The 25,600-nt window shown below is 36.1% G+C and overlaps 2 protein-coding genes across 28 annotated transcripts in view; both read left to right on the top strand.

Annotated features, from left to right (window-relative positions):
• Positions 1-25,600, top strand: part of TENM2 (teneurin transmembrane protein 2) — a 1,465,234-nt gene that overhangs the window by 120,664 nt on the left and 1,318,970 nt on the right. The window lies entirely within an intron of this gene.
• LOC310881738 (uncharacterized protein) overlaps positions 1-25,600 on the top strand; it is a 796,919-nt gene that overhangs the window by 721,979 nt on the left and 49,340 nt on the right. Inside the window, exon 7 of one of the 2 annotated variants that reach the window (XM_083799380.1) lies at positions 1,706-22,288. The exons of the other annotated variant lie outside the window; for it this stretch is intronic. The gene's annotated coding sequence lies outside the window, so the exon portion shown is untranslated. Of the gene's footprint in view, positions 1-1,705; positions 22,289-25,600 lie in introns of those variants that run through there. 2 annotated transcript variants of the gene reach the window in all.

The raw sequence follows: 25,600 nt of genomic DNA, 5'->3' as shown, positions 1-25,600 counted from the left end.
ATTTTCATTGAATAGTTCTTTATTAATATGTTGAAATAACAAAAAGCTCAACACCAACAAATAGGTTGGGGTTTCTTTGTGCAATTAAACAGTATGCCTGAAGTTCCCACTTAATCAATTGTAGTCATGATTCTTACACAGTCTGAAAGCTTCTCAATTTGATTTAAATGATTGATGTTGATTATTTCATTTTCAGATGTTTTTATCTGGGATTTTAGTCTAGATATTGAAATGAATGCCACAAATATTGCAGCAGCTGTATTGATTACTTTGTTTTGATTTATGCATTGGTGGTTTTTTTATCTGAGACTCAAACAGGCATTCTGAAGCTCTAATTAACATTTGTGTTCTGACAAACTGAAACTGACTTTCTATTAAGGGGATGTAATTTCAAGTGTGAGATGAGCAGATTTGCAAGCTCTGTATGATGCAAGGCTTAGGCTTTTTTTTAATTTTGTTTAAGATTTAATTACAATAAATATTGCCTGAGGAAAACCTAAGATTAATGTTGGATTTGAAATGTAACCTCTGTGTATTTTTAACATACTTTAAATGTATGGCTACAACACTAGGTGACTTTTGTTTTTAAATACATGAATTTAGGAGGCTGTAGTAAAAATACAGTATAAAATGACCCATATGTATCTTCAGCCCAACATAGGATAAAATCACTGTCACTTATTACCCAGCACTGACTGGTGCTAAGCAAAGCTAACAACAGTTCTGTTTAAAAACAGAACAACTAACCAAGAACAACAGCACTGTCACTCTCCAGGAAAGAAAGCGAATGAAGCTGCATGAAGAAGCTCTTGTGTAGCATGTTGAGTCCAGACTTGATAAGAATCTTCATTCAAGACCTGCATAAATGTCAGAATTAAGGTGAACTCTTCAAAAGCTAAGACCGTGGGCATGTGCATGTCTTTACCTGTATCTGAAACAAACTGGGGAGATAATTAAATAGCTTATGTAGTTTAATTTTAAGAATGAGGGCTGTATCTTTTTGTACCTTCTTAACACATCCACCAAAATCTCATCCTGTCTGGCCCCTCACAAGAACATAGTACTTCTTCCCAAACCTCTCTTACCCATCATTCTAACCCTATAATTGCACTCTGTGATCTCATTGCTGAGTGAGGCTGGTGCCCTGTGGGACAATCTTGTGTAATCATGTAATTAAAAATGCATAATAAACCACATAAACAAGAGAACAGAATTAAGCCTGCTCTGAAGTGTCTAACAGTTCCTCCCTTACCAACCTGCATATCTTTAACATTTTCACAAATAGGGTTTCATTTTTTTTTCTTTCCCAAGCTTCATCATGTATCAGCAGAAGAGCTTAAACCTTCTGTATGTGTTGTGGTTCCCTAACATGGTACAGACATTAACTACATTATCAAGCAGCAAGAGAAAGCTGATATTTCTGTCTTGTTCTGCATCAAAGATACATGAAATAAATGATCTCATAGTTTGCAAAGGCAGCTCCATTCTATAAGCTGAGGCAAATATTTAATTGATGTTTGGAAAGATAATACAATTAAATCTGAGATTCAAGTAAGTAACATTAGAATATTTGACTTCATCACCAGATCCCATAAACCCTATAGTAGCCCCATTGAGTAAGTAAGTGCTAGGAGTATGAACGTTTCAGTAATAAATGGAATGTAAATATGTAAGTGAATATAGATTTTATTTTTTTTTTTCAAAGAATTATTTCTTTGGAAAGGAGTGGGGGGAAAGAAAGAGAAGGCAGAGCTTCTGTGACTTGACTCGAGGGACTGCCTTTGGGTTCCTTGCTCTAAGGCAAATGAGTGGATCAAGGTTAGTACTATGGTTGTGCTGCATTTTGAATGCTGACCATAATAATTTTTACTCTGTTACTGGCTGAAAATGCTTCTTATATGTTTTTGTGGCTGAGCACAAAAGACTTCTGCCAAATCTTAGAGGACTGTTACAGCCAATGAAAATATTCTGCAAGAATTGTAATGACCTTTTGATAATGGAAACTGCTAGGCAGAATAGAGATGTATAATATGCACTGATAAATGGAGAGAGGCATCCAAACACCTTATGACAGTAGCCCAACTCCAGTTTGTTACAGTGCAATACCCCAGTTTGTCGACTCATTTTGATATATTGGACCATCCTATATTTGGAAAATGTTAGCTCATGTTAAGAGGGTGATGTGGATAAACAAGAATGAACCAACACTGGAAAGCTTTTTCTCTTCCCTGGAAGTAGGGGCAGATGGGGAATCTGTGGCATTCATCTCAGAATGCAGCTGAGGTACTGCACCAGATCACTGCCCGTCAGCAAGTTTCTGCCACGTTCCAAAACCTAGGATGTTTTCTTGCTGGGAACCAAAACCTAGGGTGCTCTTAGACTTCAGATTAGAAGCTGTTTTTTCACCCATTCATAAATATAGCCCTCATTTGCATTATCATCTGGTTCTCTAAATGTCATTTTTTAAATATGAATTTATTAAATGTCAGTTGAGCAGAGTAATTTGAATAGTTATTTTCTCCTACCATTATTCTGTTGCCACTATCCTATTATTAAGGACATTTTAAATGTTGATTGCTTATATTACTGATTGGAACCTTTGTTTGTCTATGTTAAAAACAAGCTTTTTCAAGCTTTTTTTTTTTTTTAAACGTGGCCTGATTTTTCTTTTCCTCCATTAGAAGTCAATACAGACAATGGAATATAATTGCAAAATCACAGTACAAATTCCACTTTGTTGAGAGGCATTTTGTCTTTATGCTGAAGATAATTCCTGCGTCCCTTCCACCTCAAGCTGGATCTTGGCATCCGTGTGATTTATTTTCTTTTTATATCATCAGATTTCCAGAAAAGACTCAATTAATTGCAGCTACAATTGTCACTATCAAATTATCAATCTTCTGCAAAATCTGATTCTCTAATTAATGTTGTAGCATATGTGCATTAATCTGTCTGCTACTTATGCTCTCTAATGAGACAGATACTTACAATGCTTTCTTAAAAAAAAAAAAGACTGGCTATGCATGACATTATCAGCTACTAAATAAAACACTGGTAGCTTTTATCCTCCATGCTTCAAGTATTGTATCTTTAACATTTTTACTCATTATATCTTTAGATCCACATTCAGGGATTCAGTATGTATTTGAAATTTGGCATTTACTCATCTTCTAGGAAATAAGCAAGTCAATCAACATGATTTGATAGACTATATTTATTTATTTATAAATATAGTAATAAAGTTGAATACGTTGTAAATTCAGTAACAGAAATGTGATCCACAATGTTCTGTTTATAGTGACATCTAGTGGCGAAGGCTTCTTCTGACTAAGTGGAAGAACACAGTACAAACGTGCTAAAACCTGTTAAAAATAAAACGTTGCATGAAAATTAAAGAATGAACTCTCTGATGATGGGAAACGGTACTGACCTTAGAGCTATGCATTAATTTACAGCAGATCTGTCTTGAAAATCCTTTTCAGAACAGTTCTTGTATTTGTATGCATGTTACATACAAATCACGCACATATTTTTACCAGTAATCTTCCTGATCTGTCTTTTCAGTCAATGAAACATAAGACAGTAGTAGCTCTGCTTGTCAGATGAGGCGAAAGGCATGCTATTTTTGAAAGAACGACAGTGGTAGAGGAGTGTGTATGAATACCTCGTATCTGAGCAAATGGAGTTAAATGAAACTGTACCAAAAGATGAGTTACTCTCTTTTCCCTCTCTGCTGCCATATTCATATTCAAGATTGGCTTTTAAATGCACCAAATGGTGTATTGCTGTAAAAAAGGAAATAAAAAACAAACAAAACAAAACTTGTATAGGGATAATCTGATTGCAGTCGCTTAGACCCAGCGAACTGAAGGCCACAGATCACTGTGATGATCAGTTTGAAAGCGTCATGTGAGGACCAGGTTTTGGCAGTCAGGATGATTTTCAGTTCATGTATCTTGAGTTTTTTCTGGTGGAGATCGAATCAGAACCAAACTTATGCTCAAGGAAGTACTACATATTTAAGAGTTTCACCTGGCCTCACCAGGCGAACAGCTTATTGCAAACCATGTCAGCTTTCTGTGTGCTTTCCCTCAGTGTTCTAAAGCAACTTAAAAAAAAAAAAAATCAATTGAAATATTGCCTTTTTTTTTTCCTTCTCTTTACGTACCACCTGGAATTAGAGAACTGGTTTAGAAATAATGGATTTGAGGGACACACTTTGCTGTTAGGAAGATGATAGAGGCATAGAATAAAATTCAGAATTGGTTCTGCATGAAGTCTTCTAAATGGTCTGCATTGAAGTGATATGATGTTATTTCAAAAATCCTTTGTTTGGAAGATCCTTTTATCCTCTTCCCCCTCTCCTCCCCCCTTTGATATTTTTGTAGTAAGCTGAAACCTTATGCACGTTTCTATATGCAGATTGAAGAGGTAGGAACCACCATTACAAATAGCATGTTCTTTTCTGTCCCCATAAAAAACTTAAAATACCTTTACAGAAAAGTATGGCTTTCGATCCCTTTCCCAATATAAATCAGTACTGTTTTTCCTTGTTTTTTCTACGTGAAAGAAAAACTTGCTTTTTCTACGTGAAACCACTCTAGATGAAAATACAATATTCCTTGTAAGATTTCTTTTTTTCTTGGTTACCCAAGTTTTTCAGTGATCCAATGTGCCTAGTGTAATCTAGGATTTGTCCTACAGGTCGCTGATAGTTTTACTACAATCCCATCTGTGTGTATCTAGCCACAACGTTATTGTGTGGTGGAAGTGTTAGGGAAAGATAGGATTGATTTTTAAATCTATAATTGTCTGAAACATATCTGGCAATTAAGAAGGAAATCTTAAAAACAAACAACAAAAAAAAAAACCTTTAAATACATGCTCCCTCTTAAGACTGCAGAAAGATACAAGGAAGATGGTAGTGGATATGTGGATAAGAAATAGAAATTATGGAAATTTCACTGAAAGTATTTAATTTTTGTGAACAATTGAATTTGCAGTTTCTTAGAAGTTATACTTTCTTACCCTTGTTTTGATATGCATTCCTCATATAGCTTGCATGTTTTCTGACTACTGTAAAGGTGTTGGTTAAGCAAAACTATAGTTGGGGTCAAACTTAACTGGCATTCTGGGGTGTTGTGGTTTTGCAGTGCTGGGGGGGAAGACCAAGGAAAGACCTGAGGAATGTACATGAATTTGCATCCTTTATCCTGAGAAAAGTATTGTTACCCTTCTCTCTATACTAGTAGGTGTTTGAAGTTTGGTCTGTTGGTGAAAAGGAATTTTAGTCTCTAGGAAGAAGTACCTGGACCATTTAAATGAAAAAGTAAATATATATGTATTTGGGAAAGATTGTGATAGAATTTCTTCTTCCTGTTTTCTAAATAACTTGAAATATTGTACAAAACTAACCATTTGCATCTTTCAGTACAACAAGGAAGATGAAGTATTTTTCTAATAAAACAGGGAAAAGAAGCAGAGTTTCTTGTAAACATAAAAACTACTTTAAAATGGCTGTGTTACAAGCCTAGCTTCCAGTTCTTAAACAGAAACAGTTCCACACAGAGCCAAATGAAAGTTAAGGAGAATGTATGGAGATCCGCAGGCTTGAAAAACTTAAGTAGTTGTCAAGGTTCATTGCAATGTTGCTGAGGTTTGTTTCTCTGGAGTTAGGCACTGATAAACTTGCCTCAGAGAGGCCTGGAAAAATAACATAAATCTTAAAAATCCAAGTCTGCTGTGCTTTGACTTATCCTTTCAATCCACATTCACAGCTGGACTCCAGTAGATATCAAAGTATCCCAGCTGCTCGGCAAAGCCACCAAACACCATCTCTTCATACAGGACTCCTTTGAAAAGCGTGAGAGGAAGAGAAGGGGGGAAAAAAAAGTTCTAACTTGACATGCTAGAAATGTAAAGTAAAAGAGGTGGAGAAGCAATGCAGTTCTGGTAACTGAAATCTATGGGAATTGCATGTTTGATTCCAAAAGCACAGCTGTGTGTTAGGAGTCTGGGTTACTAGCAACTCATTAAAGTAATATACAAATATTGACTGCATTTTAGAGAAGCAGCTGTGAAGTCACACTTGTAAATGCTGAAAAAGTAAACTTGGACTCTAACGCTTCAGCAATAAGTATCATTGAAAGAGACTTTTTAACCAAAATTCATAGAATCATATAATATCCCAGTTGGAAGGGATCCACCAGGATCATCAAGTCCAACTCCTGTGTCCCCAAAGGACCACCCCCAAAAAAAATGTTGGACCATGTGTCTGAGAGCATTGTCCAAATGGTTCTTGACCTCCAGCATGCTCGGGGTTGTGACTACGTCCCTGGGGAGCCTGTCCCAGTGCCTGACCACCTCTGGGTGCAGAACCTTTCCCTAACCCCCAGCCTGACCATCCCCTATCCCAGCTCCATGCTGTTCCCTCGGGTCCTGTCGCTGTGCCCAGAGAGCAGAGCTCAGCGCTTGCCCCTCGCTCCCCTTGTGAGGAAGCTGTAGTCTGCGATGAGGTCTCCCCTCACTTGTTGATGCTTTTGATATTTATAGGCATTATCGGTTTTATTGATCTTTAAAAGAAAAAGTGCTTTACAAAAGTAGTCTCAGAAAGGATCAATGCACAGGACAGGAAACAGTCAGTTGCAAGATCACTTCTAGTTCTGCTGTTAATTACAGTTCCTTATGTTGCACTGCTACTCAAGATAAAACTTGGTCAGGCATACTGAATTGTCCAGGACTTAGTGGAGACCGTGAAGCTTCATGGAAAACTGGAATGACAAACTATACTGCTGCTGTTAATACTGAAGTTAGGTACAAGGTGGCTGAAAAGTGTGTATGCCACCTTGGACTAAATCAGTGGTAATTTCTGCTCTTTGTCATAGTTCTTTCTGTAAGATAGGGAAAATGTTGTTTACTTAGTTTATAAGCTCTTTAACATTTTCTGTGATCCTTTTCTTGTTTGATGGTATCTTGATACAACTTTTAATAGAAAAATTAGCATCTGTGGATTCCTTTTTATGTCAGAAATTGTTTGGTCACATTTCAAACAGTAGGGAATTCACTTCAGTTGGACAAAATCCCTAATGATACTGATAATGAATCAAATCTGTAGCTGGAGCACACTTTCATGGTTGTTCAGACTTCAATTAAATACATTATTGTCAGGTAGGCTGCGTTAAGGCTGCTAATTTACTTTGTTCTGTATTTTTCAGCTACCTTACCTCCAAGGCCTTGCTCAGTGCTTCAGTGTCTGTATGTTTTCTTACCTTACGAAAGTGTAAAGTACTTGCATGTCTTTCAATTGTACCCTCAGCAGAAAGCAGCAGGAAAATCAATAGGGAGTCATTCTGTCCGACACTTCAAGAAGCAATATTGAACAACTTATCTTCTTCCTTTGTCTGATGATGTAGAAATAAGTGGTATCAAAAATAAAAGGTAGTATATTTGCACATTCAGGAATTAACACTTTTTTTTTTTCTCCCATGATAACAGTGGTATACTTGGAACAAATTCTGCTTTGGTAACACTTGTGCAAATCTACCAAAATTAACTAATTGCATTATGTTGTTTGCTTTCACGTACATTTTGCATCTTGACTACAGCTGATACTTTTATAAAAGTGTAAGGTTTCCCTGTGAAATGTGATGTGATAAGCACACTGAATTTGAATGTGTTGTGCTCCACCATCATTGGCTAAGTACAGAAGTTTACCATTAGGATGGTTAGGCTAAAATAGCTTAAGATATGTAGCATAACTGTGCATTGCATTTAATTTGGGTTGGATTATTCTAGTCTCACGACAAGTGCAGCTTCTTTGAGTTGAATTTTTAAAAATTCTGTTTTAAAAGCACTTCTGCAAGAGCTAGCTGAGGCTCATTGTGATTCCCAGTCTTAATCTGAGTATGAAGCAAACTGATGTCAACGGCAAACTCTTGGCACTGTATTGGTTATTTTAAAGATGCAAACAGCCATTGTTGAAGATATTTTTATGATGATCTTCCCCCCTCCGTCCCCTTCCCCCCCAGTAATTACTAACTGAGAATATCACAGCAGGAATTACTAGTTGAGGATGCTAAGATGTTCCTAATGCAGTGCTGCTTAGAAAGGTAATATCACTTATGTAATATTTAAGCAGTAATATCAAAGCTTTTGAAATGGCACTAATAGTATTAACGCATCTAATAATAACCTTCTAGATAAATAGTTATAAGAAGGCAGAGTTATGAATGAGTATGGGAGTTGGTCTCTATTTGTAAGCCATAATGAAAAGAAAAATACACTCCATTCCTGATCATAAAGTTAATCCACATTACATTTTTCAGTATTATAAAATGCTATAAATAAGTATATGTTTTTAAAGTAGACAATTAAGTATGAAACTGCAATACTTAAAATAGAAATTCACAGGTAAACGTCTCATTAATGAAACAGCCATAAATATATAAGCACAAATAAAAGAATTAGAGATTTTGGTATTTCTAGGATATAGATGCATACTGTGTGCTTTGTTATATTATGGGTTGTTTTTCATTTGTTTCTGTAATTATTTGGCAAAACATACTGTTGCGTTCTACCTGAATGTTCATGCCTCTGCCTTTCATGTTGCCTCTCCTGACTAAAAGAACGTGCTTTAAGCTACATATGCTTAACTTGAGTAAATGACTCTGATGTATTGACAAATCATGATGAATACACATCTGAAGAGAAGCATGGAAAATTTCACTGGTACTTCCACCTGCCTTGATGTACTAATTTTCTTTGTCATGTCTTTAACATATGTTTTGGTTCCATTTGTGTTCTTTGCATTTTATTTTTTGATAACATTAACAAGATTTTTTTCTAAACGTAGAGAGGAAAAGCATTATGAAACAGATGTTACTTGTTTCCAAGGCACTCTGAAAACCTGTTTGTCAATTTATAAGGGTTCTTTAAACAGTTCAGTAAACAGATCACAAGTTAGCCCAAAGTTTTTTCTTTACTGTATGTGATGTCTATAGTTCTAATGATTCAAGAAAGTACAGTGTAGTAATGAAATGTGAAGGTTAAGAATGAAGAACGTTGCGTAAATAACATCATCCTTTCACACAAAAGCAATAGCGATCTATTTCAGAACAGATCTCTCCTTACCTTTAGCTGTTAAGACAAGGAAAGTTACTTCCATGTCCTAGCTGTCATCTGGATTCCTCTACACATCTTCTGCTTTTCTTATTCCAAGACTTTCCTTTTTTGCTTTCATATCTAGACATAGGTGATGAATATGTGGAAAATAAATACAGCACACAGAAGCTTACCTGTTTAACCGTATATTTTCCTGGATGACTTGTCAAAACAAACTGTTTGCAATCTTTTCTGTAATAGCTTTTAGTATGAGTTGTCCATGTTTTTTTGCTCTGTGCTTTCTCAGTTTACAGGAAGTACAATGGCATTCATAAAAAATAAATTATTCTAAAATATGTAGTGATACATTCTTGTAAAATATATACCAATACAAAACTAGAAGCCTTTTACTTGCCAAATCCCCTGTGCTTAGTTAGAAGCTCAAATAGTTTCTAAGGCACTCCAGTTTAAATCAGATTGTCTCCAGATGTTTTGGTACAGTGAATGGTGAGGCTCAAATTCACTTTTAATGAACCATATTTTAATGTCAGTCTCTCCTGTCTACTTAAATGACAAAGAGCTCATCTGACTTTGTAATGAATCCCACAACTGTATCAGTTACTGCATCTCTGTCTCTGCATTGTGTTGGTCCATGATTAGCAGTAGGTTGGCAGTCTAAGTAAACTGCCTTGAAGGTTTATTACCAAAGCTGCAGCACTTGAAGAAATGACATCCAACACAACAGGAGGTGCTGGAATTTCTGCTGAGGAGAACTGTAGCTGTAGGTGGGAGATGGGTAAAAAAGGCTAAAAAGTACAAAGCAGAACATGAAGAAATATCCAGCAGAAACAATAATCATAAATGAACTGTGTAATGCATGGTTCAGACACTAATCAAGTCTGATTAGACTATATATGCACTTCTTGTTAGTGTGCAAAAGACCAGTATGAGTGATCAAGAAGGTGTATAAATCAGCTTTAAAAAAAAAAAAAAAAAAAAAGCTTGCGAAAATGAAAGGAAGACTGTAGCGATAGCTTTGATACATAGAAAAGTCCAGTGTGTGTGTGTATGGAATAAGAACACAGTAGAAGAAAGTGCAGGGTGTACTGAGATGCACATAAAAAATTAAATTCTGTCAGTATGTTGTCTACATAGCAACAAATGCTACGTAAGAGACAGCTTGGAAGTAAGTCATAAAAAGAAGGATGTAGAGAGTGAAGACTGACAGATTAGAAAATGAAGCAGAATTAACGTTGTGTTTTCAAAGGAAGTACCAAACAAAAAATCAATACTATTTTATCTTTTTGGAAATAACGATGTATTGGAGCATGCTAATCAATGATCAATGGTTATGACAGATTTGAAGGAAGAAGGATGAATCTCTGCCTCTAGCCTTGTGCTCAGTAGTGAAGGACATACTGAAAGTAAATGCTAATTGAGGAACCAATCTGAAAAGAAACAAGTAGTGAGATTGTAATTTTTCATTGGACTCTTAATTTTTCTTAAAAAATTTTTTCTTAATTATAAAATTTTTCTTAATTATAAAAGACTCTTAGCATACTCTTTCCACTGTACACTAGTGACATTTTTAGTGATCATCAACTCACCTGTTTCAGATGCTGCAAGTAATCATGATCGTGTCAAGTAATAACCTCTTAAAGTGTATTCAGGGTTTTGTTTTCTTTTCAATGGAACGTTGTTCCTCCTTTGTGTGGGTACTGTACTCTGATTTCTAACTGTAGTTACCTCAGTCCAAAAAGAACTTGAATTTCTCTTGGAGATTTAATATTTTGGGGTCTATGCTATGTCAGATCTCTGCAGTGATTTAGGACAAGTTCATCAAAACATGGTTTATTTTATTTATCAAGTAGAATATGAAATAGTGGCACTATGAATGTAGGCCAAGCGTTTGTCCCATTTGGCATTTCCATTGAAAGCTGCATGGATTGCTGTGGTCCAAGTGAGCATTTGTACCAACCTTTCCACTCACATGTAGCAGCAGACGTTTCAAGAACTTGTCTGTTTCAAATCCCACAGGACCTGACTAATATCAGATTTATCTTTCTTTTCCCTGTGTGTACAGTAAGTGTTATAAAGGCGGTGGGATCTGTGCTGGCTATGGCTGGTTAAAGCCTATTTGTTTCACTTTAATAGAATGTTGCTGAATCTTACACAGATAATGTTTGTAAATGTTTTCAGTAAACTGTGGAAAAAATGTAATGCTTTTCCTGCTGGGTAGATCTCAGGCAACAGCTGCAATGAAAGTCTTTGTAGCTTTTAGTCACATAGAACTGAGAATATAAACTGACTTGAATTTGAGTCTTGCGTTATAAAAAAAAAATAATTAAATAATCTATCAAGGGAAATTTCTATCCAATTTGAGGCAAACTGCCATTCACTGCAACATTGACCTCTGCTGGGAATCCTATCCAACAACTTCTTGGTTACATGTGATGTCAGATTAGAATGCATTTTCTACACAGAGTAGCAGATAATCTAACATGACCTTAGAGCAGGTGTTGGGAATCAGTCTGAACTTCAAGAGGGTTTCTTCGAGGACTTAATCTTCCCCTGTAGTCAATTTTGTACAGATGTGCCAGTATACTTACCTGTGGGACCTGTAGGGAGGCCTGGACTTTGAGGGTTGCAGCTTGCATACATGCACATTTGTGCAAGCAGAGAAGGGATCGCCTTTTGCACCAGGTCAGAAATATTGGAAGTCGTGATGTTTGTTACGTGGCTGTGATCTGTGTGAAATTGGGATGCTGTACAGAGGATGCCTCTGTGTGCTGGAAAAGTCCCAAAGAGACGGCACCCCACCTCAGGGACAGGCAGCCTATCCTCAAGCACGCTTTGAACATCCTCAGTTGGAAAGGGTCAGCTGCATTAGGTTGGGCATGTTTGAGATTGACTGGCTATGCATGTGTCCACCCAACTTGCAGGAAGGATGGCAACTCAGGAACATCCTTCAAGGATTTTTCTCATTCAGCTGACTATTTTGTGTTTTTATGTGAAGAACAGAACATAGAGTTGAAGCAGAGTACAAATATCATTGCGCAGAGCTTCAGTGTTGGGGGGCAGGAGGATGGAGCGGAGCATGCCAGGTAAAAGATGCGTACATCAGTAGTTGTAATTTGGAAAACTTCTTAGATGGTAGCATGATAGCATCAAAAAAGTTGGCTTTCTGCAGACTTGACTGGCTATCTGTACAGCTGCTGAGGTTGACTTTTCCATATATACTGTGGCACTGCCATCCTCAAATACAATGGACATGAATGACAAGAATGATAAAAAACACAGTATGTTGAGGCACTTCAGTGAACCCAAACGTCCTTAAATGTTTTTGCTTATTAGCTTCTGCTTTTACTGTAAGCTGTTTTCTAGCTGGCCATACCAGCCATATTTGCCTTATGCTTGTAAGTGTTGGGGGGAGGGGGATGATAATAAATGGTGTTTAAGTGATTAAGTTTTGAACAGTAACATCCTAGAGAACACAGAACATCTACAACCACTCATAAATAAATAAATAAATAAACCACTCTGTCTTGGTTGCAGAAACCTAAAGGAAATAGAAATAGCTTTTGCTTACCCTATGTTTATTACATGTCTTGTGTTACTCTTATTAAATTTCTGTCTAAAATTCAGTTGCCTATTCAGTAAATGCTAGCATTAGTCAGATTTCTTAGATGAAAGAAATATTGATTTGTTCTGACTGAGAAGAGAATCAGTTTCTCCAAGGTATGTGAAAAATACTCAGTTGAAGACTTTATTCTGTAAGCTTCTGCTTGAGCACTGTGTGTGTCCGTGAAATGTGTTATATGTGATGAGTGAACCAGGGATGCCTAAGCAGTGAAAACAGTTACTTTATTTCAACACTTACTCTAGAGTACCTGTATACCAACCTCTGTAAATAATGTCATGCTGAATGCAAACTCCCCAGCTATGTTCAATCAAATAAACAAAAGTTGAGTAAATAAGACTATGAAAAACAGTAGTCTGTTTTATTCTTGGAATGGTGTTTTTATTAGACGTATACAGAAGCTAAAAATATAATTTATATTGTCACAGGGCAGAAATAAAATTACAAAAGGATACAGTGCTCAGTGTACTGTATTCCATTCACTTTTTGATTAACCCTGGAGAATGTTTTGGAGGGCTATACTCTTTATCTTGAATTGCCTCATAAGTTAAAGGTAGTGAAAAAGGACTGCTATGCATCTATGCTGTTATTTCGTTGATGCTACCCTTTCACAAGATTTAATGCAAGGTCTTCTCCTTCAATGGAGGACGCTTTTTGCTGCAGCAGCAAGGGAAGTTTTATTTCCACTCAGGCAGGATGCCTCATGGAGAGATGCCATATGGGAATTGTGTATTTTTAGTGTCCTCTGAGCCTATTCCAAACTTGTAGAAATTGGATGTTGAGGGAGGGGCTCCTTGGCTTACAATTGAGGGCCTCATTACTTCTCAAATGAAGAAGATTAATCACTTACTGGCTCCAGTAGTTTGCTGCAGTCTCACAGTTGAGTAAAACCCGGGTTGTTAGTCTTGTGTCATGGTTTTTTTAATTATTATTATTATTGTTGGTTGCTTTTGTTTGTTTGTTGGTTTGCTTGCTTGTTTTCCTTAGATTTCTTTGTTTTTGTTTAAGAGGAGCTGTTAGAATGTTTTGATAGGACTGAGTGTGAAGTGATAGACATAGTAGTTGATGAAAGTAAGGGGCTTGTTTCTTAAAGAAATAAGGCTTGGGAGAGAATAGTGTCTCTGAACCCCTGCTGGTTCTTAGTAAGCTCTCAATAGGTAACTTAATTTCAACCCAACTTGGTTTAAGAGTGCCAAGATGGCGTTCTTCTGGGAGTTTCAGGACCTCAGACCTAGCTGTTTAGAGGAGAAAGATCTCGCTGGCATTTGTATTAATAGCATTTGGATTGCTTAGATAATTAACTGCTACTTATATTTACCTGCACATATTTAATGGTTGCTTCAGGCCCCAGGGACCTTATTGGGCAGAAGTAGCTGACTTGATGTAGTCAGACAGATGAACTATGAGACATACCTATCTTGCATGAGGCATGAAGTGACCTTTCAGTACCAGCAGACCAACCTTACTCTTTCTTCCATAACGTGTTTTGTCTTATCAGGAACACTGCAAGCAAAATGTCACATCTATGTTCTACCATATTTCCCACCTATAAATCAGGTGAGAAGGTAGAATTCGTTATTTTGTGTTTTATCTATTGAGTTCTGTATTTCTTCTGGTTTCTGAACCCTCAACAAAGTGGATGTACTTATGTTCTTTTCCTTGTAAACAAAGTAGAACCGTCTTATCAACGCTGTCCTATACTCCAGCCATGCATACTGCTTTCAGCTGTGTTTGTGCTAACCCTGTTTCTAACATGAGCAGCCATAATCGAGTTTGTGGTGATAAAGACACTTTTCCCTCTCTAACTTGTCTTTACATCAAAATCATGGAGCAGGCATATTAGAGCTCACAGTATAGCTGGCCAGAATGGGATGCTTTGCTGCAAGCCTGTGCCCTCTTTTATAGAACTACAATATATATATATATATACACACACACACATATACGTACGTATACATATATTCTGTAGAACTATATATGTGTGCGTGTATGTGTATATACATATATATATGTATGTTATAGAACTGACATTGAAATTTAATTTGGACCTGTTGTTATTATCAGAATCAGTAATTTTCCCAGCTGTGTCAGATGACTAAATCTCTCCTTCTGATACACTATATGGGGAAGACTGAATCTAGATCTTCCAGGCAGAGCAGGAATGTATCATCCTTGTGGCTATGCAGCAACAGAACATTTATTATAAATACTAATATAGTTGTTTAAGTTTTAGTGACTTTCTTCTGAACGTTTAAAGGCCATTGAACCTATCACAATCCTCCTTCCATTCTCCCTTCTCATGAGATAAAAACAGGCTCACTGTAATGATTTAAGCATCCTCTTTGGCAGCGTCATCCCTGCTAGGCCATTGCATGCACCCACAGTTTGAGGGTTGGAAGGGGAGCCTTCATGCTTCAACTTCTGATTATTTTGTTATCCTCTTTTGATTTCTTTCTCATACTTTGCTCAGTTATCCATGTTGTGTGCCACAGGTTAGCACTTTATCATATTTGAGATATTATATAATGCAATCAAATCTCCCGTCCTTCATCTCTGATACTTTATATTTTGACAGTATTACATTTTACCTGATTTTTTTTTAAAAAGGTTTAAAACTTCATATCCAGGTTTGCTGGTATTGTTTCCTGTTTGATCTTCTGTTACATCTAATTTAGTGTGCTAGCAAATGCAGCTTAGTTTGTAAGGTCTGTTTTTATTCTGTTGTATGTGTTACCTATACTGACCTTGACTTGTGAGCATAGAGATGAGCTTGACTCCAGCTCAGTCACTAGTCAAAAGGAAGCACTGCTGAATTCATGGATAACAGTACTTGTGGTTGTGTTCTTGTTGCATATAGCTCCTTCCCCTTATTTTTTTTACCTTCCTGTATAATTTTTCTAAAATCTTCAGATAGAAACACATTTAAAAATCTATAATGTGCTAGATAGAACACATTTTCAAATACCTAAAGAGTGTAGTTGCCTGAACACTTGTCTAACTTTTGGTATATAACTGTTGGTCTTATCAAAGATATTATTTCTGTGTTTAAATCTGGTCTGCCTAGTTATAGATAATCATGATACAGATGATCATGGCAATAGCACAGTTATATAGATTGTATTAGATACAATTTAAAGTGTTTTAAAGTAAATTTAGGGGTACATAATAGTATTTCTAACTTTATTGCAGGAAATGTATGCAACTGGTGAGAAGATATTCTATGCTGTCAACAAAGAAACTTGCATTTAATCTAGGCAAAGCAACATGTCACTTGACATTTTGCATACATCTAGTGGGAAAAGCTAGTGCATGAATGAGTATGTTTGCTGCATTTTGCGAAAAGAGATTTACATATCAGGAAAAGAGGAAAATGTCTTACCAACCTTTTTTTTTTTTTGAAGATAATTACACATTTTTAAGAGGATAATGTATAATACAATACAGAAGATGATGAAGATAATGCATGAAAGCTGTTTATGCTTTTCTACTTCCAAAAAATCTTTTCATTGTCTATCACATACACGCTTGTATAAGGAGAACTGAATTTAAAGTTGACCCTGTACTAAGTAAGAGCCAGTCACTTCCTGTACAAATGGGAAAATAATGTCTGTGTTCAAATGCATAGATTAGTGTGTGGTATATGCAAAGTCAAGTTTACAGCTTCCAAGAGAGAAGGCAAATTTTAACATGCATATTACAGACTTGAAATGGATGCCCATACATGCATACATGCCTGTACATGCTATAGTGTATGCATGCATATGTATTTATTGGAAACTTCAAGAAACAATTGACTGGATACATGCAATTCAGTGCAATTATATCAACTTGTTCATATCTGGGATCTTATACAAATAGCTTACACTATATAAAATATTTTATTGCTGATGAGGGGACAAAATGAATGCCTGTGCGGGTGTAAGGCCAAAAGCAACCCTGATAGCTGTTACCGTGGGAAGATTTTGTAAGATACACTTCATTTGTCTCTACTTGTTTCTTATACTTATTTCTGTGCATTGCTTCTTCAGCAGAAGATTGAAGTGTCAATGCTATCTGATGCTATTTAATCAGGGAGGAACCAGCAGTCTGAAGTTCATGGTCTTGACTTCAGATGAAAACATATTTTTTTTAATTTATTGTTTATTTATTTATTTATTTATTTTGTAGCAGCTTAAAGATCTCTTAAGTGAAACTACATTAGTGGGAGTGTTAAGATAAATTGCTCAAGTGTTAGTTTAGAAGTTAGTGCTGGCCAGTTAGCTTTTCCTGTCACCATTCAACACTTCATACGCCTGAGTTTCTTTCCGTTTGCATATTCCCTCTCTCTTGCTCCCCTATGAAAAATTAAGATGATATGACAGGTAGCTCACTCCTGAAATTTTAGTTAACAGATGCAATGGTAATTGGTTTTATCTCGTAATTCTGCCTACAGAGTTCTTTTTCAGCCCCTGTTCCCTTACTTTCTGGTAAGTCTCAGGGAAGGGTAGCTTTCAGGATGTGATTGTATGTGAGAGAACTGTCACATCTGGTAGGAACAGTTACTGTGTTGCTACAGCAAGAACAACCATGAATGGATTATTCTAGCCAAAAGTACAAGACCTGTGCAGGTACCAGAAACGGTACCATGCACCGAGCTATGGAGGAAACAACAAACACTAGGAAGAAGAGGGTTATTTATTTGTCATCTGTGGTGTGAAGGATTATTTTCTGAAGGCTCCCTGTAATGCAGCTAAGATGCTTTTATTTTCCTCTGTCTCTTTTGGTGGTGCTGGAGACTTCATGCTGCTATAATTTGGGAGCTTTGTGTAATTTGGACTTTGTTTCTCCTGCGTAATTGTTCTTTGTAGGGAGTCTTACTCATTGAATGTGACGTACTGCTTCAAACTCTTCTCTCCAACAGCTTTTTTTTTAAAAAAAAAAAACCTTCACATTCCTTCCCTCTTGAATCAGTATGAAATGTAGAATATTGCAAGGCTTCTTTAGAATACATTGTTTTAATGATACCTGTTTTATTGTGGACTTTTTTTTTTTAATTTGATCGTAACTACAAAATTATCTTAATGTTTTAGTTTGAAAGGTTAATGACTTCGGGTGATTTCTTGTTGCTGTTGTCTGTTAATTCCTCACAAATATTTAAGGATCAGAATAAACATCATGCACAAAATCTTTTTTTTTTTCTTTTGACTGACAGATGGTCTTGCTCAGTGAATCTGAAGAAGCTGTGTTTCTTAGCATGCATATTATTACAGTGAAGAAAAAAAGTTCCTTAGCTTCTATTTTATCTCTTGGTTTTATGGGCTCCTGCCTGCAATTGTAAGAAAAGCTTCATCACGGAGGTAAAACATATCAAAAGAAGTACTGGCTCTCAAGATTGTTCTTAAAATGATTTAAACTGTCACTGAGAGAGATAAAAATGAATTCAAGGTGTTAAATTATCTATAGCTTAATGTGGGAACTTTGTGACGGGATTTTTTTGCTTTAGTTGAATAATCTTGGTTTATTCCAAATAAATGAATCCTTTATGTGGATTTTTTTTTTTTTTTTTGCTAATTGTAACCCTGTTTTTGTATGATCATTTAGATCAAACACATAGAGGTATTCAGAACACCAGTAGTCTTAAGACTGTTTTATTTTACTTGAGATTACATAGCTGGTTTCCAAGTGGATCTTTCAAATTATTTTTTTTTTTGTTTTATTTTTACTGTGCATACAGTATTATGAACATTCTGGAAGTCTGGTGTTAGTGCACACTTTGACCTGTTCAGAAAACTCTTAATTTTTTACCCTACACTGAAATGTATAAATAGTCTAAGTAAAAATCATGTGGGGTACTTACCTATTTCAAGTTAGTACATATCTGAAATAGCGTGTGGAATTATGTAAACTTGTTTTACACAGTGCTAGGGAGAGTAAGTGATCCTACAATCAGTAGATTGTAAGAGATCAGAGAGTAGTGAAGTTATAATATTGGAATATTGCTCCATTCATGATGAAATTATTTCAGGGCATTAGTATTCAAGCAGATCTGTAGAATGGAGGATACAAAAGGAAAAATACTTAAAAGGACTCTTAAGCAGAGATTCAAGTCAGCAGCGCTCTGACTAGCCCTCCTTTCACAAGTGCTGATAGCAGAAAGAATAACTAGAACTAGGAGCTTACAAAGCAAATGACTGCATTGGTGTAGACCCAGGTCAGGACAAATTGGAAGAGCATATTAGTGTCTTTTAACTTGAAAAAAAGAGCACGTTGTGCTTTTACTTGGTTTCACAGAGAAAGAAGTTGATTCCTTTACGTTAAAATTCACAGTTGGGTTACAACTAGAAACCATAACTATAAGGAGGAAAAAAAAAACAAAACAGGACTCCATCTTCAACTGAAGTAGTTTATTAAGCCTCATAATCTCTAAAGTATTACGAATGTTCAGAAACGATTTTAAATAATAAAATTTGATTTTTTTTTTAATTTAGGAATATTCGTTCAACGTATTTAAAGGTAACTGAATCAAATTTGAAGTGCTTAATTTTTTATATGACTCCTTTAATTTATTAGGGGTAATGGATTTTTGTATAAATAGAGAAATTTATTATAATGTGTAGCAGATATTTCTTGACCATATCTACTGTCTCAAGTCCCTCTTTTATTCTTTGCTGCTGTAAACTGATGTGTAGAAATGCCATAAGAGCCTTATAGTGCCTCACTTCTGACTGCTGTCCCCAAAGCCATGTATGTCCCAGAACAATTCAGTGCATAAAAATCATATTGGTAGAATATCTGTGTATTCAAAGTGAACCTGAATTTATTGACACTGCTCTGTTTACTCAGAAATATATTTGCTCTTCCATTTGGAACTGTGGCATGCCTTTCAAATGTCAATATGACCCCTGTAAGATGACAAATGTGTAAACATTTTGGTTTGGTTATTTGGCTTTGCATGGCACTGAATCTGGTCTTGCTCTTGACACTCCCTCTCAGGCAACATCCTCAAGGGGCTGTAGATTTCACTTCATAACAGTTCATTGCTTCCCTTGCTTCCTTCTATAGAAACATCAGCAAACCAGTGTTTTGGTGGCAATTTCTAGATTCCCAAATCATTTTGACTCTTTGCTGTATCGTCACTCTTCATGTGTTCACAGCCTCCCCTTTTTAGACTCAAATAGCTACTTCTGTTTTAGGTATTCTGTTGAACTGAAGGTCTGCAAGGGATGATCCATGCTTTACTGTCACTGTTTTTTATCCTTATAGTGCAGATAAGGAGCACATTTGACGGTCTCTTTCACAAGGTGCCTGACCATTTTAACAGCATTTTTTCCCACTACATTATGGCTTTAGGAATTAAAAGTGTTCAAGTTTGTCACTTCAGAAGTTTGCTGAACTCATACCTGCTATGGATCTTCATGTCATAAGCCAGCTAAGAGAATAGATTTGGCATGCAAAATTACCTGTCTAGCTGTTTGATTCTTCTAGCTATTTCAGGGAGGAAAAGCAACAAAAAAAAGAGTATTAATCTAATCTAAATGTGCATTTTTTTTCCCTATTGACAGTTGAATTGATGATAGAAACTTATCAATTTCACACAGAAGAGAAAAAGACAGTTTGATTTTTATTTATTTATCTATTGCTTTTACCATAATGTGTTCTTCCATTTTCTATTTTTACAATGTAAAATAACCTCAACATCTTTGGTTTGTTGCTCTTAATTTGAGGACCATAACAGATACCTGTCTTTCCTATGTTAGGAGGGCAATTTATGTATTGAGAGAGAACTCTACATCCTTTTTCAGCATATTCTTGAGAAACATTAAAAGTCAATATGGTGTTGTTTTAAGGAAAACGCATCTAATACCAACAGCTTGACAGTACAGTGGTATTTAAAAGTAGGGGATTCTGGTATTTTGCTAATATGGGTCCATCTGCTTCCTGAGGTAGGAAATCAAACCGTTAAATGAATCAATAGGCCTAGCATACCTCCTGCATTCCTATTAATTTGGGAAAATGTTGGAATTATTTCAGAAAACTTCTGCATTTTCTGCATGTGGAAGGTGCTGTATGTCTGTCTTGACAATAAGATAATTTGAATTAGTACCTGCTAACATTCACCTTAAGGATTTTTTAAGGCTTTTATAGGGTTGGGGGGTATTATTATTGATATAGTTTAGTATTATTTCATATTAAATTGTATACATTTTCATATAAATGACTTAGGGCTAATATGGCATGCTGCGCTGACACACTGATTTTGTTAGTATACGTGTCATTTAAATCCTGGGCGTCTAATTTGCAATTTTATTTGAGCATCTGGTTGTTGGTCTTCTGTAGACACATTTGTGGCTGTATTAGGGTGCAATTATATATAACCCTATTTTTGTGGCATAGCTGTTTTAAGGCATTCTTGCAACACTTGCTGTTCACTGGAACAGGTTGCCCAGAGAGGTTGTGGATGCCCCATCCCTGGAGGTGTTCAAGACCAGACTGGATAGGACCTTAGGCAACCTGATCTAGTGGGTGGAGTCCCTGTCTAGGACAGGGGTTTGGAACAAGATGATCTTTAAGGTCCTTTCTGACCTAAGCCATTATACGATTATATTTGAGTTTCTCCACGTAGTTATTTATTGGGCCATCCCTCAAATGGGAGAAGGGTATAATGAGGTTAGTAACAGCCCTAAATAGTCCAATAGAAATAGAGAGATTCTAGATTATATTTTTTTCTTTAAAATATAAAAAATATATTAAAAAATAAAAAATAAAAATAGAAGTGTCTTAAATTGGTCTTCCTAGTACTTAACTTGTTTTTCATTTTTCCAGATTTTTGCTTGTTTGTTTCGGTTATGATTTATTGACCCCTTAACAGGGTGTTCTCACAAAAAGTTGCGCTGGTACAACAAATAGGGGCAGTGAGCCTTAGTGTGGAGCAGTGACTCTACTCAGCCAATTTTGTCTAAATAAGAATGTGAAATGTATTTATTTTACTTTTTTAATACATACTGCCAAAATAAGTTTAGGGTTGTAGTGCCTGTTCCTAGTTTCTCAAACTAGGAGTTGAGCTTAACCCACCTGCACGTCCTACTCTGTTTTTTCTTCAGTGCTGTCAGTGCATCAGACTACACTATTCCTCCTCTGAGCATGCCATACATTATGTGACCCTTGCAATTTCCAGCTATGGGAGAGGTAAATCTCTGATTGACTGACCCACTGGCTACCAGTGATAAACGTCACATTGCCACCTGTTCATTGCTTACCAGCTCTTGTGACTGATCAAGCTAAGTAACTGTCCTCCCTAGTTCAGCATTCTGAGTTGCTTATCTCTTTCTGTAAGTGACACACAAATGTACTTTGTTAAAATAAATAAATAAATAAAAATCTTTCCCACTGTTCTCTTGTCTCAAAAGCTTCACCTTCTGTAGAACTGTTTAACTGTTGTACCCTTTCACTCAAAATATTTTTCTTTATTCACTTTCTTCCCAGTAGGATACGGCTATTTGTGTTTCCTTTGTGTTTACAGTTTTTAGGGACATCACTTTGGAACTGAGGAAAGAAGAATCAACAATTCATAGCAAGAAAGAGCATCATAACTTTTGGGTTTTGTTAATAATTATATGAACACTTTCAAATGACATTTTAAAAGTATTTAAATATTCATAGTTTCATAATTATTTTTATAATCCTGTGATGAGACCTGGGGGTGGGGGGGCAGAGTATGTGCCTTTGTAGTAGTTAGGTGCAGTTGTTCTAGGTGGCCTATATTAAGAGTGTACTCATATCATAGTCTGGTTTGGCTATGAGGGTTTTGCATAGACCAGAAATCTCCTTGGGTGCTATTTACCTCTGCAATTTCCATTTGTTGGCTCTAAATAATATGCTAATTCAAAAAAAACACCACCAACAACAAAGCTGATGATACAAAGTGAAGTAAATAAATAAAAGCAACAGCTTCATATTAGAGAGAGGGTTGAAATTAGTACAGTGATGACCTCATACTGTGTTGGTTTTATGAGGTCAGTTCTTATCTCCAAAACCACATTTGTTCCATGCTTGACAATTGCATTGGTTTAAGAGACTCAGTTTTACTACTACTACAGAATTTTTAAAATTTCTATCTCCTTCCTTGTGAGGCTGAATGGTCGTGCGATGTGTCTAAGATCACAGCAACTTCAACTACCATAGATTCAGGTGTCGATTGTTTTATTTAACTCTGGATGATTGTAATCTCATAAGACTGGAATAGATGGTAATCACTGAGCTGTGAAATTCTGTATGTCTGTGACTATTGTTTTATAAATAAAAATTCCTCACCAGAGGATTTTCGTTATAGCAACAATGGTGACTTCTAGTGTGTATTAAGAAACAGCTTGCTATATTCAAATTAGTCCTCCCTGAAAATATTAATTTTCAACTCCTCTGACACGGTTCATGTTATTTTACAGAAAGTGTTTTACATCTGAGCTGGTATTTTTTTCCCTGAACATATAGATGAAGGAGTAACATTTTAAGAAAAAAATATATACATATATATTTTTTTTTTTCTGAAGAGGATAGAGTACAATTCAGCTGTTAATGAGCACATATTTTATTTTAAAATAAATAAATAAATAAAACAAGACCAAATCCCTCCAAAGGAAGAAGAATATTAATATAAAAAGTTGAAGGCTAAGAAAAGAATTAGAGAAAAGTGGCTTTACAGAAGGAATGATTTAAAAAGAAGGGCTTCAGGAGCAAAAGAAAAAAATTCTTTATATCATGTGGCCTGATGTGCAGTGAGAGGGATTAAATTGAATATTGATTTTGGAAAGGTATGACTATGCTGTTAAAATGATGAAGATAAAGGGAAAAATTATATACAAGAAAACAAAGAGAGAATTGATTACTGAGGAGAGTTGCAACTGAGGGCTGTATTCACGTTGCCAGATTCTCAAGGGAGTCATAGTTTCTGCAACTGGCAGAAGCGCATTAAGCTGGTGATGGTGATCAAGGAAAAAAGTATCCAAGTAATTCATAGCAAGGGTGAGAATGTGAAGTTAATGATGAAGAATTTCCACCTAAAAAACCTTCAGCAGCAATAAAGAACTGATGTCCAGTTTGATGAAGGATGAAATGTAAGGTAGTAAAGAGTGTGGAGGTACTAGGGCATTTCTTAAGTTGGCCAAAAATAAGACAGATGATAGAATTAAGCCCTCATAATTAAAGATGTGTGATTTAATTCAATATAATGAATCTTAAGCAATCTAAATGATTCTTTTCAAAAACATAATTTAGTTTTCAGATGGTTTTTGAGAATTAACTAGCTAATGAGTTTTATGCTAGCCATATTGCAGAAGCATAAAAATCTTCAGAGCTGGTTTCTTTAGCAGTGGTTTCTAATATATGTAGAAATGGTTCAATTTCTACATGTATTTTATGTACGGTTTTTGCCTAGAAGTTCATTAGAAAAGGTTTATCTAAATTGCCCTTTAATTTTAGGATTGAGGAATCAGTTTCATAAGGGAACAGAGAGATGGGTCTCGAGTCCTGTCTCAAGGTGGGGCAGCGGTGAAATATTGCAACTAAAATGGCAGCAGAGTGCCAAAAAAAAACCAAACCCTCAACTCCTGTCTGATCAGACTTTATAGATGTGTGATAAGGCATTAAAAAGAAGTCTGAATTTCTGCTTCTTTATATTGTGTTAAAAGAGCCTAAGTCTTGAAAGGACTTCACTGCTTGGCCACAAAATTCAAGTCATCAGCTACTGCTTTGTGGAGGTGGTTTTTTTTTGTTTGTTTGTTTGTTTTCAGCACAAGAAATGATTATGTGCTCTTCCTGTACCATGGCTGAAACACAGCTTTTGTTTCAGTGCCTTCTCCCTTCCAAGATACTTATATCCACATCAGTTGTATTTTCAGCCAGCTGTAAGAGGTTGCAACACTTAAGTTTTCTTTTCAAACTGTGTTATGAGGCAGAAGATACTTTTGGTTCAGTAGACCAGAAGACAGTGGAAGAGTGTATTAGAGAGCATGATTTTATTATTGACAACCTTTCTCTAAACTAGTCTTCCAAATGTGAATGCTTTGTGGAAGAACAGAGGGATGATTTTTCAGACATTATTCAAAGACCTGCTGAGGGAAAAAACAAAAAAACCCAACCCTGATATATCACTAGAGATTCAAAGTCAAGGCATCAACCCTACCAACTAAGATAGTAATCTGTTTTTGCGTATTGCTAATTATATGTATATTCATACAGTAGTGCTTTTGTTGGTGTCAAACCCTGTACTAGTTGTATAGAATATCAGGCAACAATGCTAGATATTCATGGCAGCATCAGAAGGGCACAAAGATGTTATGTCCAACTGTAGGAGCTTGAATGTGTTATTGGATCTCACCCAGTTCCTTCAGTTCTGTGCACAAATGAAGGTGTTGTTCCTTTAAACCCATGCTATGCAGACAGTCTCATGCTTCAGCAGCGTGAAGTGCTAGATGAAGGCTTGGAGCTGCAAGTGGAGAAACTAGAAGATGCAGTGAAGCCTGTGAACAGTTGCACTGCCCAGAAATATACTGTATTGTGTGTGGATTTCCCTTTACAAAAATAGAGGGGGAACAAATATTATTACCTCAGTCATCAGCTGCTGGCAAGCACATGGTATAGTGGCAGATATCCTAGAAATTCAATTGAATAGACTGAGGAATGGGATTTGGAAATCACTGTGGACAATACAAATAACATAATATCTGTGTAGTTGTGACTAGTGGAAAAAAACACGTTGTGGCTTAAATCACGAAGCAATAATGCATTTTGTCTTCCTGCTATCCATCCAAGTTTTGTTTGACAAATAACATCACTCGATTCTCTGTGTTGCTTTTGGCATTCTGCTTTTTGCCTGTGTGATGGCTG

The sequence above is a fragment of the Anser anser genome (assembly GCF_964211835.1).
Source record: "Anser anser genome assembly, chromosome: 14".
In the NCBI taxonomy this organism is placed as follows: domain Eukaryota; kingdom Metazoa; phylum Chordata; class Aves; order Anseriformes; family Anatidae; genus Anser; species Anser anser.
This window is presented reverse-complemented; position numbering and strand designations above follow the sequence as displayed.